We start from the raw sequence: 18,733 nt of genomic DNA, 5'->3' as shown, positions 1-18,733 counted from the left end.
CTCGTGGCTGGGTTCCTTCTTTCTAAATAACCAGAGCTACTCTTTCCACTTTACAGCCTAGCAAACCCAGGTTAGAACCCCTGTATCAGGAAAAAGTTAAGCCAGAATATTGCCAAGGACCTATCAGGTTGGCTCAACTTGACTTCATAGTATATGTTCAATTAAATTCACTTATGAACTACTTAAAGAGGTCTCCAGTGGTGGTAATATTCTGCTAGGTTTAGACTATGGCTAAAATGAATAATTGTTACGAGAGATCAGAGAGAACTGGACATATTTTTAGCAGAAAAATAGGGTATTAATGATTAGCAGTGACAACATTCTGCAATTAAATGTGTCTATAGAATTTTTTTGAAGATTTATGGACATTATATTTTATCATTGCTTAGGTCCCCATAAAAACAAGTTTAGTGATGGACTCAGTCCTACTTAAGCTTTAGTTGAAACCTATATGTAAGTGCTAATGTGTAAACTCTGACTACCTGTGAATTTTAATCTAATTTTATAGCATTTCCCCCACATATTTTGTACTTAATCCTGACATACAGGCACCTGGGTGGCTCAGTCAGTTAAGCATCCAGCTCTCGATCTCAGCTCAAGTCTTGATCACAGGGTCAAGAGTTCAAGCCTGGCACTGGGCTCCATGCTGGGCATGGAGCCTACTTAAAAAAAAAATCTTGACATAGGTGAAGCGAAATTTTCCCTGTTTTTTTTGGGGTGGGGGGAGGATACAACAGTCTGAAGAGGCTAACCTGTCCATGCACCATTGCAACAAGTGGTAAAAGTACACAGGTCCACGTTAGCTTCATTCCCCAAAGAGGCAGGGCTGTTTTACATAAAGGAAAAAAAAGCAGAGGTACTGGAATGCCCTTGTAACTGATGTATAAGGCCCCAGGCGGAACAAAGAGAAATATGTACGGGTTTTGCTGGCCTCATCAAAATCTCAGGTACATCTGTGGTTTTCGTATGTATGTGTGCATGAGTGCTAACTTTTAATGTAACAGTTTAACATATCTTGATTTCTGTCTTGCTGGCAAGACAAAAAATGGGAGTCTGCAAAACAGTTCTACATCTGCTCTGTCCAATAAAACTTGGCAGTGTTGGAAGTGTTCTAGATTTGTGCTGTCCTCAACTTATAGCCGTTAGCTACATGTGGCTATTAAGTACTTGAATGTGGCTAGTGGAGATGAGAAACTCAGTTTTTTATTTTAGTTACAATTAGCCACACATGGCAAGTGGCTACTATACTGGACAGCAGTTTAGATGGTAAAATAAGTTCCTTGTATGAGGAGGGGGAAAAAAAGGCCTTATAGAATCCTACAAAATATTTTTCCCTTAAAAAATAAACCTCTCATGGGATGCCTGGGTGGCTCAGTTGGTTAAGTGTCTGCCTTCAGCTCAGGTCACGATCCCAGGGTCCTGGGATCAAGCCCCGCATCCGGCTCCCTGCTCAGCGAGGAGCCTGCTTCTCCCTCTCCCTTTGCTGCTCCCCCCTGCTCATTCTCTCTCTCTCTACGTAAATATTTTTTTTTAAATCCTTTCAATTCCCCCCAAAATAGGTAACACTGGGAAAGGGACTGTTAGTTTTTAGCCAATTTTAAGAGGATTGTTGAGTAGGAACAAATTGTTTATTTCTAAATCTCCATTATTACCATGAGAAATTGCATGTTGTGGACATAAATCCCTTTTATTCACTAAGACTAGGTTTCTCATTATAGACCATTTCAGAGTCCTGTGAGGCCTCTCACACTAAAAGCTCCTGTGAATTCATTTATCAGTGATTGAATTCCTACTATGAGTCAGGATTTGGGTGATGAAGGCGGCCTATGTGGTTCCTAGCAGAGAGGCAAACCTTAATTACATCTCTGGTAAGTACTGTGGAGGGTCGAGTACAGGATGCTATGAAAACAATAGTGACTAATTTGGTGGGTGGGGGAGTGGGGCAGTTGCTACTCCAAGTGAGGAAGCAGCACATGGGAAGGCCCCTGATAAGACCGACTGTGGCACCCATTAGGAACCAGAAAGGGAGCTCTGGCAGAAGGAACTACAGTAGGCATCTGAAGAGGTAAGTTATGGGCACAGTTCATTAGAGCCTTACAGGCTGTTAGGAATTTCATCTTCACCCTAAAAGACTAACTGGAAGCCATTAAAGGGTTTTAAATTGGGGGTTAACAGGACCAGATTCCTTTTTCTTAAAAGATCACTCTGGAAAGGAAAAAAAAATGAATAGCATTATAAATGTAAATGTGAAATTTATGTGATATATAAAAGGTTTCTCCCCTAATCATGAAGCCAAAAAAAGATGACATTTTAAAGGGAAAAAAAATACCCTATAGACAGGAAAAGGGCCATTCATAAGGACATGTGATTCAAGGGGCACTCAAATGGGTAGGGTTTAAATCCCTGAGGTTAACCCATAAATAACAGAATGCCACGCGCCTCTCCCACCCTAACATTTGCTGAGCACCTGTTGTTGGTTGTTGGCCAGGCCCTAAGGGCTTTGCACAAGGCATCACCAAGGGGCAGGAGAGATGAGATAAAGTCTCAATGGTATGACGAAAATGTTAATTGCTAGGAGAAATGTAAAAGCATTGTGTGGAGTTCAGAGAAGGCAATTATTTCTGCAATCCTACCAGAACTCTATTGCCAATTCTTTGTGCCTAAGACCTCTCTTCTTCAAAACAAACTTAGCAGTTTACAGAGACAGTGAACAATGGAGGGATAATGAAGGCCAAGGGGATATCCCTGGCCCAACTTGCGGGTGGGGGATGGGAATGAAGACTATCCCAGGTCTTCCATCTCCACGAATTTCTTCCTGAGCAGTCCACTGTTTGAGCTGGGATTCTGAGCATCCACCCATGCAAAGCCCAGCCACAGAAGCAGCACTCTAAGGCATGTCAAGTACAAAGCAAAATCAATCCCAGCCTGATTTAAATATTGTTGCCCAGAAGAAAGGCATCCAGATTCCCCTAGGTGGTGTTTGAGAACTCCCTGAGTTCTACAGCAACACCTTCCCTGGGGTGGTAGGGGAGAGAGAGACTGCCGCAGCTTCTACTTGGCAAAAGTCCTACTGTAGCCCAAGCCTTGCTCTACCTTTTAGGCCAGCAGCAGCCTTGTAGAGCTAGACAATGTGGCACAAAAAGGTATCAGGTGTCAGAGGTATCAGAGCCTGTCTGAAGGGGGAAAAGGGTTGGCAGGCTGCAGGACAGCCCAGAAAAGGGAAGCAACTTGTCCAAGATTGGCTTCATGGCTTGTCAGGATTTGGCTCACGAATCTGGTCCTTGAAGAGTCTCCTGCCCTAGGAGATTTGGGAGGAGGAAAGCAGAGATCAAAATGCATTCCTAGGAAAAGCTGTCAATTTATCGGAATAACCCATCTCAGGGCTTTAAGATCCGGGCTACGTTCTGCTGAGGAGAAATGAAGTACCAGAAATGACAGATTAACCCCAGGAACCCACAGGGAAGAGGTTAAGGTCTGGTGAGATGATTTTCATCAGTAGTGCCTTAGTTTTGCAGGCCCTTTGAAGATCCCAGCCAAATTCAAACTGCACAGTGGCCCTACAGATTTGACGACTTACCCATCATCTCTGCTAGTCCATAAGAACCCAATGTAGCATCCTTTGCTGCCCTGGTAATTAAAGCAAGAGGTTTAAAAGGCTAAATGACTTGGCTCCCCTCCCCCAACACAATGCTGAGGGAAAGACTTCTGATTCGTTCCTAGTGTTTGCTCTCTCTAGCAGAAAGCCACAGTTAAGCAGCTACTGGAGAAGAGGAGCTGGCAAAGGGACCCAGCAGTCTTAGGGGTAGACCCTGTCCACATGGAAGAGATACAATGGGAGGTTTTTAAGCCTCTTCATTTGGCAAGGTGAACTAGACTGCCAGTGATGGTGGCCCTGGACTGCCCTTGGCTCTGGTATCTCTGAAGCAGGGCAGGGGCCATGAGAATTGGGAAAATGAGTGGTTAGGGGAAGGGTTCTCCCCACTGAAGTTACCATTATATTCCCTCCATCTTGGTGTGTGGTGTGCTTCAGTGGCTGTGTGATGTGTACTCCACCTCTCCACACAGACACAATGAAGACTTTTAGACAAGATCATCTAAGTTGGGCAACTGGCCAACACTCCAGGGACCACACTGGTGCTGGTATGTGTCCCCACCTGGAATCACTGCACTGGAGAGGGCTGGGCGAGCCAGGCTTGCATCAGACAGGCACAGAGCCCCGGGCCCCACAAGGAAGCCAGAATCCTGTGTGCAACTCACAATAGAGCTCACTCATACCCAAGAGTAGAGCTTGCACTGCCACTAGCATACTCACTAAAGGCTGAAATTCAGGTTCTGGAACTGGAGTGCCAGAACTGAAATACAACCCCTTTCTGTGACAGGCATGTTTCTTAACCTCTCTGAACCCGTTTTGTTTTTTGGGTTTTTTAAAAGATTTTTATTTATTTGAGAGAGAGAGATAGCAAGAGAGAACACTTGAGTGGGGAGGAGAGGGAGAAGGAGGCTCCCCAGTGAGCAGGGAGCCTGACGCAGGGCTCAATCCCAGGACACTGGGATCATGACCTGAGCCCAAGGCAGATGCTCAACCGACTGAGCCACCCAGGTGCCCCTCTAAGCCTGTTTCATCATAAATTGGGAATAATAACCTTCCTGTTAAGAGCTGTTTGGAGGGCGTGCCTGGGTGGCTCAGTTGGCTAAGCATCTGCCTTCGGCTCAGGTCACGATCCTGGAGTCCTGGGATTGAGCCCGAAGTCCAGCTCTCTGCTCAGTGGGGAGCCTGCTTCTCCCTCTCCCTGGCACTTCCTCTGCTTGTGCACTCTGTCAAATAAATAAATAAAATCTTAAAAAAAAAAAAAAAAAAGCTGTTTGGAGTAAATGTAAAGCACTCAATTGGCCATTCCTATCACAAATGAATTGTGATTTGGGCAAGCAAAAGAGAAGGTTCCACCCCTTCTGGAGCTCACCAATTAATGGAGTAGGTGGACTCTCAAAGATACAAGTCTATAATGACAAACTATCAAGAGGGCTATGCGTGCAGAAAGGTAGAGGAAGAGAGGTGACATCACACTCTCTGTAGTCCTTCAAGGATTCCAGCTCCCCCTCTTTCCATTTCTTACCCAGCTATGAGACCTAAAGACACTCACTTGCTCAGCCCTTAGGGATCATCACATCTCAAAGCTAAAGGGCTCGCCTAGGTTATCAAACAGTTCTACCTTCTCTGCTTTTTACTAACTGAACTTTTTTGGGATAGGGCACAACTCCAGCCCTAAAAGTGGCTATCCACCAACCAATCCTCTGGTCCTACCTACCCCAGGGCCTGGTTCTATGCTGGCACTCGTTTCTTGAATGACTATGACTGCTAAGGCATGGATGGGGGCAAGGGCAGAAGGTATTATGTTCTCAAGAGGAGCACATAATTCAAATGATAGCTTACATACATACATTCATTATTAAATGTCTATTATGTATCAGGCACTGTTGCCTAGCACAGGGGCAATTCCCTGTTCCCCTAGCTTATAATTTTGTGAGAAAAATGTTCAATAAATATGCAAAGAAAGCGGGCTAAGTACAAAATACATAAACTGGGCACAATTGGTAGGGAAAATAGAAGGGAGCTCCGTCTACTTAGAGACAGGGAGGACTCTCTGATGCTTGATCCTGAAGCTAAGATCTTAAGGATAAGAAATTAGCCCTAAAGTCGTCAAGGGGAAAATCCTTCCAGATAGAAAGCAAGCCCTGAGGGAGTTAAAGTGTTTAGTGAACTAGGTCCTAAAAGAAAGATCAGTATAGTTAGAAAAAGATGGCTGAGGGGGCGCCTGGGTGGCTCAGGCAGTTGAGCGGCCAGCTCCTGATTTTGGCTCAGGTCATGATCTTGGGGTCCTGGGATCAAGCTGTCCTCCTCTATGGGCTCCACGCTCGGGGGGGGGGGGGGGGGGTCTGCTTGAGCAAGATTTTCTCCCCTGCTGCCCCTCCCCTTGCACACACTCTCTCTAAATCTTAGAGAGGAAAATAAAAGAAAAAAGAAAAAGATGGGTGAGGGGGAAAGGTCCTGAGATTGGAGTGGGGTTGAGGTCAGACATTTCAAAGCATTTTAGGCTAAAGTAGAGGACTGGCATTGTTCAAAAAAAAAAAGGAAAATTGCTGAAAGGTTCTAAGTTATGGAGTAACAATCAGATTTATATTTAACAAGATCATCCAAGCTACTGAATGGACATTACATTGAAGCGGAAAAATAGGAAGATAGAAGACAGGCCAGGAGAAGGCTACTGTATGTAGTAGTCCTGGTGGGAGATGAGTATATGGTCTTGACTATCACTGTGGCACAGACATGGACACAAGTGGCAACACTTGATATAAAATGTGCTAAAGAACTGATGAGAGGGGCTCCTGGGTGGATCGTTAAGCGTCTGCCTTCAGCTCAGGGCGTGATCCTGGAGTCCTGGGATGGAGCCCCACATCAGGCTCCTCCGCTGGGAGCCTGCTTCTTCCTCTCCCACTCCCTCTGCCTGTATTCCCTCTCTCGCTGGCTGTCTCTGTCAAATAAATAAATAAAATCTTAAAAAAAAAAAAAACTGATGAGAAATGAGAAACGAGGGAGGAATCGAGGATGACTATCAGAAATCTCCCTGGAGCAATTTCAGGGATGGAAACACTATTTAAAGATATGGGAGGGGCACCTGGGTGGCCCAGTTGGTTAAGCTTTTGTCTTTGGCTCAGGTCATGATCCCGAGAGTCCTGGAATTGAGCCCCGCATTGGGCTCCCTACTCCAGAGGAGCCTGCCTCTCCCACCACCGCTCCCTGATTGTGCTCTCTGTGAAATAAACTAATAAAAATTTTTAAAAAATAAAAAAATTAAGAAATAAAGATATGAGAAAGACTGAAGGAGAAATCATTTTGGAGTGGCAAGACTCAGGAATTCTATTTCAGACATATCAAGTCTGAGCATATTAAGACAACCACGGAGGGGCACCTGGGTGGCTCAGTTGTTTAAGCATCCAACTCTTGGTTTTGGCTCAGGTCATCTCAGATTCAGGACCCACAATCAGCACGGTCTGCCTGAGATTCTCCCTCTCCCTGTGCCCTCTGTCCCCGCTTGTGCACCCTCACTAAAATAAATAAATCTTTGGGGATGCCTGGGTGGCTCAGTTGGTTAATAAGCATCTGATTTCGGCTCAGGTCATGATCCCGGGGGTCCTGGGATCGAGCCCCACGTCAGGTTCCCAGCACCCAGCAGGGAGTCTCCTTCTCCCTCTGCCCCTCCCCCGGTTCGTTCTCTCTCTCAAATAAATCTTAAAGAACAAAATAAATAAATCTTTTTTATTTTAATGATTTTATTTATTTGACAGAGAGAAACAAAGAGAGAGGGAACACAGGCAGGGGGAGTGGGAGAGGAAGAAGCAGGCTCCCAGCAGAGAAGCCTGAAGTGGGGCTCGATCCCAGAACGCCGGGATCACGCCCTGAGCCAAAGACAGACGCTTAACAACTGAGCCACCCAGATAAATCTTTTTATAAAAGAAGACAACCAAGGAGAACTCTCTTCTCTGTAGGTCTCTGGATCCCTAAACTCTGAGCACAGAGGAGAGGTTTGGGACAAGAGAAGTAAATTTCATTCTTCAGCATCCAGATCAGCATAATCCAACAGAAATATAATATGAGCCTCAAATGCAAGCTACATATGTAGTTGACCCTTGAACAAGATGGGGGATGGGGCACTGACCCCTGCGTAGCCAAAAACCCACATATAACTTTTTTTCCCCCCACATATAACTTTTCATTCCCAAAAAGCTTAACTAATAAGCCTACTGTGGACTGGAAGCCTTACTGCTAACATAACGGTTAACACGTATTCTGTATGTTTTACGTAGTATAGATTGTATCCTTACAATAAAGGAAGCTAGGAAAATACTAAGAAAATCTGTAAGGATGAGAAAAACATACTTACAGTACTATGCTCTTATTTACTGGAAAAAACCCACATGTAAGTGAATCCACACACTTCAAACACATATTGTTCAAGGGTCAGCTGTAATCTGAACACTTCTCACAGCCACATTTAGAAAGTAAAAAGAAACAGGTGAAATTAACTATTTAATCATTTTATTTAACCCAATATATCCAAGATTTCATTTCATGTAATTTGATATAATGAGCACTTAAACATGAATGTCTTACATTACTTTTCACACTAAGCTTCTGAAACCCCATGGGTATTTTTACACTCACAGCACCCTGTAATAGGTGTGTGGCTATCTTATTGGTCACCACAACTTCAGCTGATATACAAAACCAAAGGAATTAATATAATTGCCTAGAACAGGGTTTCAAACTTGGCACTACTGAGATCTGGGCTAGGTAATTCTTTGGGGAGAGGAATTCTTTCCTGTGCATTGTAGAATGCTTGGCAGTATCCCTGGACTCTACCCACTAGACGCCAGCAGCATCCCCCCCGTTTTGACAATTAAAAACTTCACACTGCCAAATGTCCCAGCAGTCAATCACCAGTGATTGAGAACTACTGACCGAGAGAGAGGCTGTAGATCAAGAGCGTCCAAGAGAACCCTGGAGACGTCCAGATTAGCAGCCACCTTAGGGAGTATACATAGGGAATTAAAAGGAACAAAAAGGAAGGAAGGGGTATGGTGATTTCACGTGAAGACCTGAGAGATCCAGTTTCTAGCACATAAAAAACCCACCGACGTCTCTAACAGCTACATCAAGAAGTCTTTCCCACCACCCCTTGTAAGAATTAAGTTTTTCTCCTCTGACCCCTTCCCTCTAGACCAAGGAATATCCATGGAGTTTCAAAAGCATAAACCGAGAACCACTGACTGTCCTCAAAAAAAAATTCTATACCTTTTTGGAGAGAGTGGCAGTTATCCAAATTAGAGAAAACCATAGGAACAAATTCAAATCTCAAACTTCCATTGCCTTTTGAACAGACAGCCTGCTTGAGCATAGAGAAGAAAAGCTGGGGGCTGGAGATGCACATCTGGGAATCTTCAGAACATAGACGATAGGCAAAGCCAAGGGAACTGGCGATACCACTAAAACGAGCACGGAGAAAAGAGAGAACAGAGCAGCAGCTTCCTTTTCCCGGCCCTGAAAACTTATCAGCTTCCTTTTCATCTTGAAAACCCAAATCTCCTGTTTTTAAAAAAGGGGAGGACTTTAAGGAATATCTAGAGAATAGCCAGTGTAAATGCTAAGGGAGAAGAAGCCTCGCTGTTAAAAGTCCAGGATATGGTACAGCTGAAGCCCAGTGAGCAAAGGAGTAGGACAGAGAGCTAAGAGGAGAAGCAGGGCAGATCATGCAGGGCTTTACAAGCCTTTCACTGGATTCTGACTCTGACTGACTGACTGAAAGAGCCCCTAGATAGGGTAGGGGGATTAAGGAGTGGGGTGTTTGACATTATCTGATTTCCATTTTAAAAACACCACTCTTGGGGCGCCTGGGTGGCTCAGTCGTTAAGCGTCTGCCTTTGGCTCAGGGCGTGATCCCAGGATCCTGGGATCGAGTCCTGCATCGGGCTCCTCCGCTGGGAGCCTGCTTCTTCCTCTCCCACTCCCTCTGCTTGTGTTCCCTCTCTCGCTGGCTGGGTCTCTGTCAAATAAATAAAATCTTTAAAAAAAAAAAAAAAAAATCACCCTGACGGGCACCTGGATAGTTGCTGGCAGAGTGCAGAATTCTTTATCTCTGGGTTGTGAGTTCAAGTCCCACATCAGGCATGGAGCCTACTTAAATAAATAATTATAATAATAAAATTTAAAAAAGGATCACTCCGGTTGCTATAGCGTGACAGACATTAGATAATGTAGAAGCAGAGAGATCAACTGGGAAAGAACCTAGGAAATCCAGGTGAGAGGAACGTGGTTCTTACTAGAGGGCCAACAGTCCGGAAGATTGTGAGAAGTAAAACCAGCAAGATTCCTAATGGATTGAATGTAGGTGTAATCAAGTTCTTGGCCAGAATAACTGAAGGATGGAGTCTCCCATCAACAGAGATGAGGGGAAGAGTACAAGAAGAGTGGTGGTAGAAGGGGATGGATACTCATCAGATCAAATTTACACAACTTTTGAAATATCAGACGCTCAAGCGAAAGTATCAAATGGGCAGTAGGATATGAATCTGAAATTTGGAAGATCTGGACCAGAGATTTAACTTGGGAATGTTGATATACAGATGGCATTTCAATCCACAGAATCACCAAAGACCCAGAGCTGAACTATGGAGACTCTTAACATCAAGAAGGCAGAGAGAGGGGCACCTGGGTGGCACAGCGGTTAAGCGTCTGCCTTCGGCTCAGGGCGTGATCCTGGCGTTGTGGGATTGAGCCCCACATCAGGCTCCTCCTCTATGAGCCTGCTTCTTCCTCTCCCACTCCCCCTGCTTGTGTTCCCTCTCTCGCTGGCTGTCTCTATCTCTGTCAAATAAATAAATAAAATCTTAAAAAAAAAAAAAAAGGTAGAGAGAGAGAGGAACCAGCAGAGGAAATTGAAAAGGTAGAAAAACCAGGTGTTGTGTCCTGGAAGTCAAATGAATAAAGTGTTAAGGAACAGAAAGTAATCAACTACGTCAAAATACTAACACCAAAGACAGAAGTAGGTAGATGAGGACTAAAAACTGACCAGGGGCTAAGGGGATTAAATGCAAAGCAGCACCAGGGCCTTTTGGGATGACAAAAATGTTCTTCACCTTTAATTTATCAATGTGTCAAACTGTATTCTTAAAATCAGTGTTATTTTACTTCATGGAAAGAACACCTCAATAAAGCCTTTTTTTCTCCCTTCTTTATAAAAGGTGCATCACCCTTAAAAACAATACAAGACTATTTCACTCAAGAGTAAAGGCCAGGGGCATCTGGGTGGCTCAGTCCACTGGGTGTCTGCCTTCGGCTCAGGTCATGATTCCAGGGTCCTGGGTTGGAGTCCCACATCAGGCTCCTTGCTCCATGGGGAGCCTGCCCCTCCCTCTCCCTCTGCCTGCCGCTCCCCCTGCTTGTTCTCTGACAAATAAAGAAATAAAATCTACAAAAAAAAAAAAAAAAAAAAAAGAGTGAAGGCCAAACAGGTCTTAGATGATCTGCCCCATCATTTAAGGATCTAACCTCCTCTACTACTTTCTCCCTGTCACTCCACTCTTGCTCCTACCAGCCTTACTGTTCAAACAGGCCAGCTACAATCCCACTCTGGGGCCCCTTGCTCAAGCTGTTCTCTCCACTTAGAATACTCGAAGTCTGTTTGGCTAACTCTTACCTCATTCAAATCTGCTCAAATCTCAGTTTCTCAGTGAGGCCTGGCCCCCTATCAATCACAGTAATCTGCACACACATACACTGCTCTAGCTCTCCTACTCCATACTCAACTCTTCCCTTTTTAATACAAAGCTATTTCCTAACACACAATTTCCTATGACCACTGTTAATCCTTGAGTCGTAAGGACTAACACAGAGGAGGAACCACGCTACCACCACAACAGACATGTGACATGAGCAAGAAATAAGCCTTGATCTTTTCAGCTATTAAAAAAAAAAAGAAAAGAAAGGGACCCCATGACTTAGCAACATAAAATCAAAAGCAATGTTCCTGTGGAATGGTAGGGGTGAAAGTCTGATTAAAGAGGGTTTAAGAGCAGGTGCCTTGGTGGTTCAGTCAGTGGAGCGTCTGCCTTCAGCTCCGGTAATGATTCTGGGGTCCTGGGATCGAGCCCCACACCAGGCTCCCTGCTCAGCGGGGAGCCTGCCTCTGCCTCTCCCTCTCCCTCCTGCTAACTCTCTCCATCTCAAATACATAAAATCTTTAAAAAATGAATAAAGAGGGTTTAAGAGAAAATGGAAGGCAGTATTAGAGACAGAAACCATAGAAAATGCTTTTGAGGAGTTTTGCTACAAAAAGGAGTGAAGAAATGAAGTGGTGGTAACAAGCAAGAGAAATAGTCAAGCAATGTTTTTAGTGGGAATGACGATATTTGTAATGCTAATAAGATGGACCTAGTGAAGAGGAAAACTGGATGACAGGAGAGGTAAAGAATGCAGCAGCAAGCTGGGCCCTAAGGTATTAAGCGGGGCACTAGCCCTAGGTAAAAGCAAGCTAACCAGAGGGAATGTGATGTGGCTGCAGATGCTGGAGGGGCCCAAGTGTGACGAGAAGACTAAAATTCCCTTCTGATTGCTTGTTTTCTTAGTAAAAAGTATGAGTAAAGTAGGCCAGTAGCTGAGTAAACCTAAGAGAGGAAGTGAAAGAGACAGAGAACGGACTAGGGACCCGTATTCCTGACGGCCTGGGACAATCACGGGTCTACACAAGACAAGGTTTGTGAACATTCATCAAAGTGAGACCAATCACTGTTTTTCTCCATCACCTTCAGCCTCATCAATCAAGTGATGAACTGGATTTAATCTGGGATGTGGTTCTGCCAACTGTGTATGATGAAGCTGGGGGACTGGGTAGCCCCGGGGCTTGCAAGGAGAAGGCTGTAAGCAAAGAAATGATAATGACTGGCATGTATTTCAAGTTGGGTAAGGAACTGAGAATATAAGAGGGTGAGGGACAATGAAAAGCTGTATCAACGAATTAGAAGTTCCAATGGGACTGAAGGATTGGAGTACTGAAGAAAGCAACCTGGAAAGACACAAGATAGCTGACATAACAACAGGAAGTAAATGTTAAGAAATTAAGAGGCTGGCATTTCAGAAGGATGGTCTCCAAACCAAAGAAAAACCAAGACACCCTTCCACATCAGTTGGTGCACCACTGATGTTATTTACCCATTGGTGGAGGGGGGAAATACTGCCAGTCAGATTTCTTAATCTACTTCCTATCTTAAAAGATTTCCAACACTAAAACCTAAAGGAAATTTGTTTCAAGAAATTTTTTATGACTAATTTGATTTTTGAAGATGTCCAGCTACCATTTCCATTATTCACTTTGATAAAAAGCCTATCACTATGGTTCTAACATAACTTTCTAAATCCAACTATATGAGCTACAGAAGAAATTAGTTTCTGATGAAAAACCACCCACCAGTAGGAATGCTGGTCTACATCATGCCATGTCAAGTCTGTCAAATAGTTTAGTGAAATTGGGAAGGGGGGAACTGTTCTTGCTGCAGCGTAAGAATGTACAAGAACTGAATGACAAGAAGGGAAAACAAAAACAAAAAACCCATGGCTCTGGACACCAAGAAATTAAGATATCTGCTAACACAGCACTATAACTTATAACTTGACCTACAAGCACTGCAGAAAAGCCACTTGGGTAAAGGTTCAGCAAGTCTACCACTCAGTTAAAGACCTGGGGGACTAAGATTAAGAGCTCCATTCAGGCCAACATAATGGCCTGTAACTTGGGCCAAGTCTAAGATATATCTTGCAGTCAGATAACTTACATATTGTAAAAGGCCTACTTCAAGGAAAAGGCCATAAGACCTGAGGAAAGAATAACTCCTAAGAGCAAATATAAGAACAGGTCAAATAGGCCAATGCACAGATGGAACCAGAGCAGCCAAATCAAGTAAAATGACCCCTTTCAGCAAGTAATTTTTGTGATTGCCAATGAGTATAATTGGCCAAAGAAAACTTCGAAAGCTAAGGGGTTAAAACTTAACATGTCTGCCCCCAAGTTGGTATGCATGCTTTCAGAGCTAGAAACAGTGTTGTAACATAGAGAAGAAACAGGTGAGGAGAGAAAAATCACTCTCATCCATCTTGACTAAGACCAAGATGGGTCCCCGTAGGCCCAATCCTGATAGAGAAGTCCTGGGCATTGCCATAAATGGATTGCAGAGCACCACCAGTTCTTCATCAAGTTCTGTAGGTTGAATCCTGAAGGACAGGAATGCCAACCCCAACAAATCTGATTAACACTCCGTAAAGTAAAGCTTCATTTTAAGCACTTTAGGCACAGATTCACAAGGGCTGATTTTGCTGCCAGGCCAACCCCCAGAGACTATGACTTAATAATTAGTCTAAGGCAGTGGTTCCTCCCTGGATAAGCAGGAGTTGTTAAAGTAGGTAGGAGGCATCCATGTCCTGTTTATTCCAGTCTTTCATCAAAAAGGTTGCTAAAATTTCTTCCTTATAATCAGAAAAGGAGCTATGATGTTCTAAATAGGATTATTTTCATCCCTTTGTTCCACTGCAATTAAATTGATATTTGTTTCAATTTGTTCCCCAACTGAGTGGCCATCTAGAAAAAAAAGATTGAGGGGCGCCTGGGTGGCACAGCGGTTAAGCGTCTGCCTTCGGCTCAGGGCGTGATCCCGGCGTTATGGGATCGAGCCCCACGTCAGGCTCCTCCGCTATGAGCCTGCTTCTTCCTCTCCCACTCCCCCTGCTTGTGTTCCCTCTCTCGCTGGCTGTCTCTGTCTAATAAATAAATAAAATCTTTAAAAAAAAAACGAAAAAAAAAAAAACACGAAAAAAAAGATTGAGATCTACAGCACACTTTATACAAATAAATTCCAAACAGATTAAAATTCTGAACTTAAAAAATGAAACCATAAAAGTACCAGAAAAAAGTTAAGAATTTTCTTATCTTCTTCAAGTGCAGAAATCCCAAGTATTATGCAAAATCCTCAAGTCCTAAGAAGAAAAGGCTGGAAATTCAACTACCACACGTTTAATTTTTCTACATGGCAAAAACATCATGAAGTGACAAACTGGAAAAAACACTAGCAACTCAGCATCACAAAATTAATTTCCTTAATTTATATATTACTTCCACAAATTAACAAAACCAATACGCAGTTTTTAAAAAAGGTTAAGGACTAAGGATATGAAGACAAAAAGGAAATACAAATGGCTGTTAAAAATATAGATGATTTAGGGGATCCTGGGTGGCTCAGTCGTTAAGCGTCTGCCTTTGGCTCAGGGCGTGACCCCAGAGTCCTGGGATCGAGTCCCGCATCAGGCTCCCTGCTCTGCTGGAAGCCTGCTTCTTCCTCTCTCACTCCCCCACTTGTGTTCACTCAAAAAAAAAAAAAAAAGATGATCTACCTCACTCATTATAAAAACAGATGCTAAGTTTATATCATTTTAAACTATTAGGTTGGAAAAGATTAACAATGCACTGGATCAGGGTTTAAGGAAACATTTTTATATCCTACTGGCAGGAATATAAACTATAATAACTTTTTTTGGGTAAAGATGTATCTTAGAGAGAGAAGGGTAGACAGAATCTCGAGCAGACGTGCTGAGTATGGAGTCCAATGTGGGCTTGATCCCATGACCTTGAGATCCTAACTTGAGCTGAAACCAAGAGTCGGATGCCTAATGGACTGAGCCACCCAGGCGCCCCTACACTGTATAGCTTTTGAGAACAGTATACATGTACCAAAATGTAAAATGCCATTCCACCTCTAAGAATACAGCCTACAGATACACTTGCACTCCTGCAACATAACCATATCTCACTGAACACAAAAGGTCACTGATTTTAAGGTGCATCATTATTTTACATACCACTAAATTAGCACTGCTAATCAAACTACAGAAAATTTCAGAGATACTAAAAAAAGTGAGGGAAATTAAGAATTGATTAAATATATAATCCTATAACCTCATATTAATTTCATTCCATAAACCTTTTTTCTTTTTAAATTGAGGTATATATTCAATATCTGGTTCCCCATCTTTGCCAGGCCTTCCGCATTTTTATAGATGGTACCATGGTGAAACTGTATAGGAAAAGTTTTTTGGCTTCTTAGCTCCCAGACTTTCCAGGAAAAACGTCTTTGTTCACTATTCAAGCCTGTTCTTCAAACCATTTCAAGTCTAAAAATCAATCAGAAGGTCCTACTCCAGCTCAACCCAGTGGGTAAAAACTATCTTCCTTCCTCCTCTTTCAACAGCCTGGATGATATAGGTAAGACTGCAAGTTCTGTACTAAGGAAGGTCCAGACCCTCACATCTGGTTTTAACATTTCTTACACAGTGAAATTGAGAGAGGTCCCATCTTGTTGCGTACTGGAGTAGGAACAACTCAGCATGTTGGATAGAGGTACTGAATGAAACCAGCAGGCTCAGCCCTTAAAGGAAGAACCAGCCCTGGTGGACAAAGAAGAGAGTACTGTTCTCTCTGTTGGCCTTGACAGTTAGACATAACAGGAGCAGTAATAAAATGCTCAATTCAGTTTTTAAGGTTTTCTTACCACTAGCTAAGCACTTCCTTCTTTGGTGTCTTCTCTCCATGATAGACTGCTAGCACCATCCCTGCCCTGTATCTCAGAAATTCTATTTACTTGTCAATAAAGTAATACAAGTCCCTGATCCTGTCAGTTGAAAAGGTTCACTGAGTGTTTAGTCATCACCTCACGCTTAACAGAAAAGAGCTGTTAGCATGACAAAAATTTATTTTTATCAAAATAATCCATGAACATGGTTTAACAAATAGTACAATGTTTTCAAGCCTCTTGCTTCATCTTACTTCTGGGTACCCAGAAACAACCACCTTTTAGCTGTTCTTACCTTTATGGGACTCAATAACATGGTCATTATTCTCCATTTACCACTTTTTAAAATTATCTGTTAATTTCTATTATGGAATGAGTTTTGCTCATACGCATCTCGTAACTCACCCAACCACACTTCCCCATTCTCCCAATTTAGTCAGCTGACATTTATTTTACTAACAGTACTGCCATGATCATGACTAGGTTGAGCCCCATAACTCAATTTTACAAGTTTTGGTAAAGCACTTATGTTTTTCCATTTATTTTCTATGTACTTATCAGTAATTCAAGCTCCAGACTCTTTAAATGAACCAAAAATTTCCTCAAAATATTAAAATACAGGAATTTTTAAATTCTGTCTTGGAATTCACTTCTGTAACTCTAGTTTGCCCTGCTTCAACCAAGACTATACTATTCTCCAAGCCCAAAGCAAAGTACTCCTGGGACTTCCCATTGTCATTATTCTGGGAATTCTTTTTTGCCTCAGCATGAGACCACATGGAAAACACCAGTAGTGAGCAATCTTTACTACAGTAGTTTGCAACAGCACTTAATACCACAATGCTGGCACGCCTGGGTGGCTCAGTCAGTTAAGGATCTACCTTCACAGCTTGGGTCATGATCCCAGACTCCTGGGGATCAAGCCCCGCATCAAGCTTCCTGCTCAGCAGGGAGCGTCTCCCTCTCTGCTGCTCCCCCTGCTTATATTCTTCAGATGTCAAATAAATAAATAAAATCTAAGGAAAAAAGAAAAGCCACAATGTTAATGCTTTACCTGTCAAGACTCTATCACCCTAGAGTCTAGTTTAGTGCTGAGGTAGCTCTGTGCTAACGAGCCTGGTTTAATTTGGCTTTCACCCAAGTCAACCCCAATTGTGATGCCTGGAAGACTCTTTTACGTCAAAGTTAAGGTCTAACACCGTCATCAAACCCCAGTATCACCCTGAAAACAGCTCTCCTAAGTCCTCTGACCCATCCAGAATCAGATGGGTCAGATCTGGGCCAGATGCCAATGCTACAGAATAGTGTGACCATTCCATCCCCACCTGACTTCCAGTGATACAATAATTATCTGCACGCCCAAGGCCTAGACAGAAAGCTGCCTGCAGAGGCAAGGTGAGGACAGGTATCTTTGTATTCTCCACAAGTGTACTTACACATAGTAGGTGACCAATTAAGTACTTCATCAACTACAAAGCCAGCTCTCAGGTGGATGCTAAGCACGCTTTACTGAACAGAAGGAATGGTGAAAGGCTACAGAATATGCGTGTATCAAAGCCTTACTCTTAAACGACCGCAGGACTTCCGAGCTAAGTGATAGTGTAATTTTATTACACAGAGCAGACTGTAGCCTCAACTCAGAGGTACACCTGACTGGAAGTTTAAACACTAATTTTCAAAAAATTTAATGCTGAAATATCAGCAAGTCCAATTTAAATAAAGTTTTAGAATTCCTTTCCACTGTTCTTTATAATAGTGTTTTGCCTTTTAACAATAACTACAGAGCACAATAGGAATGCAGCATTAAACCAGCCCAGATTTTGAAGGCATGAAAAACTGCTCTTGTCTGTTACAGGGAGACCATGCTCTCAAAGGAGAAAGAATGATTCCCTTTAAAATTTTAACCAGACACTATGTTTTATAAAGCAAAAATTTATTACCTCCATCTAATCTACTGTGCCATGCCATCACCTCAGAAAAACCCTCTCCCACTACTCCCATCTAAATAAAATTCTCTATTTGACATTATTTTGTTCCCCCTCTTACACCATAAGCTCCAGAACTATATCCAGTACCTATAATACCTTGCCGAATATCACTCAAATTATTTGTTGAAGCAATGAATACTGTTAGTCTCCATCTTTTGAAACTTGCCAATTCCACCTATCAGACCAGGGGTGTACCAATGAAAGGGCAGAAGAGTGATGGGTCCGTCTTTTCAGAGAAAAGGGGATCAAAGTAGGCACCACCCTCCAAGAAGTGAGACTGGCCGACCTAGCCAAGGAAGATAAAAAAGACAAATGCAAGGAAAGTAACCATAGACTTTACTCATAATCTTCATTATTGACTACTGATCAGAAGCTAGTAAGTCTTTTCAACCTTAATCCCCTTAACTCCACCAATAGTTATCCTGGAACTGTTACTTACACTAGACCTCCCAATCATAGGCAGCCTCCATGTTCAGCAAGTATTTGTATTTTGAGGGTAAGAGGAATAAAACATTATAATTTACAGAAAAAATGGTTGCTGGGAGTATTAAATGAGAGAACACATAAACGACCAACCA

Source organism: Ursus arctos, unplaced genomic scaffold (assembly GCF_023065955.2).
Source record: "Ursus arctos isolate Adak ecotype North America unplaced genomic scaffold, UrsArc2.0 scaffold_23, whole genome shotgun sequence".
Classification (NCBI taxonomy): Eukaryota; Metazoa; Chordata; class Mammalia; order Carnivora; family Ursidae; genus Ursus; species Ursus arctos.
The sequence above is the reverse complement of the archived record's forward strand: the minus strand, read 5'-3'. Positions refer to the sequence as shown.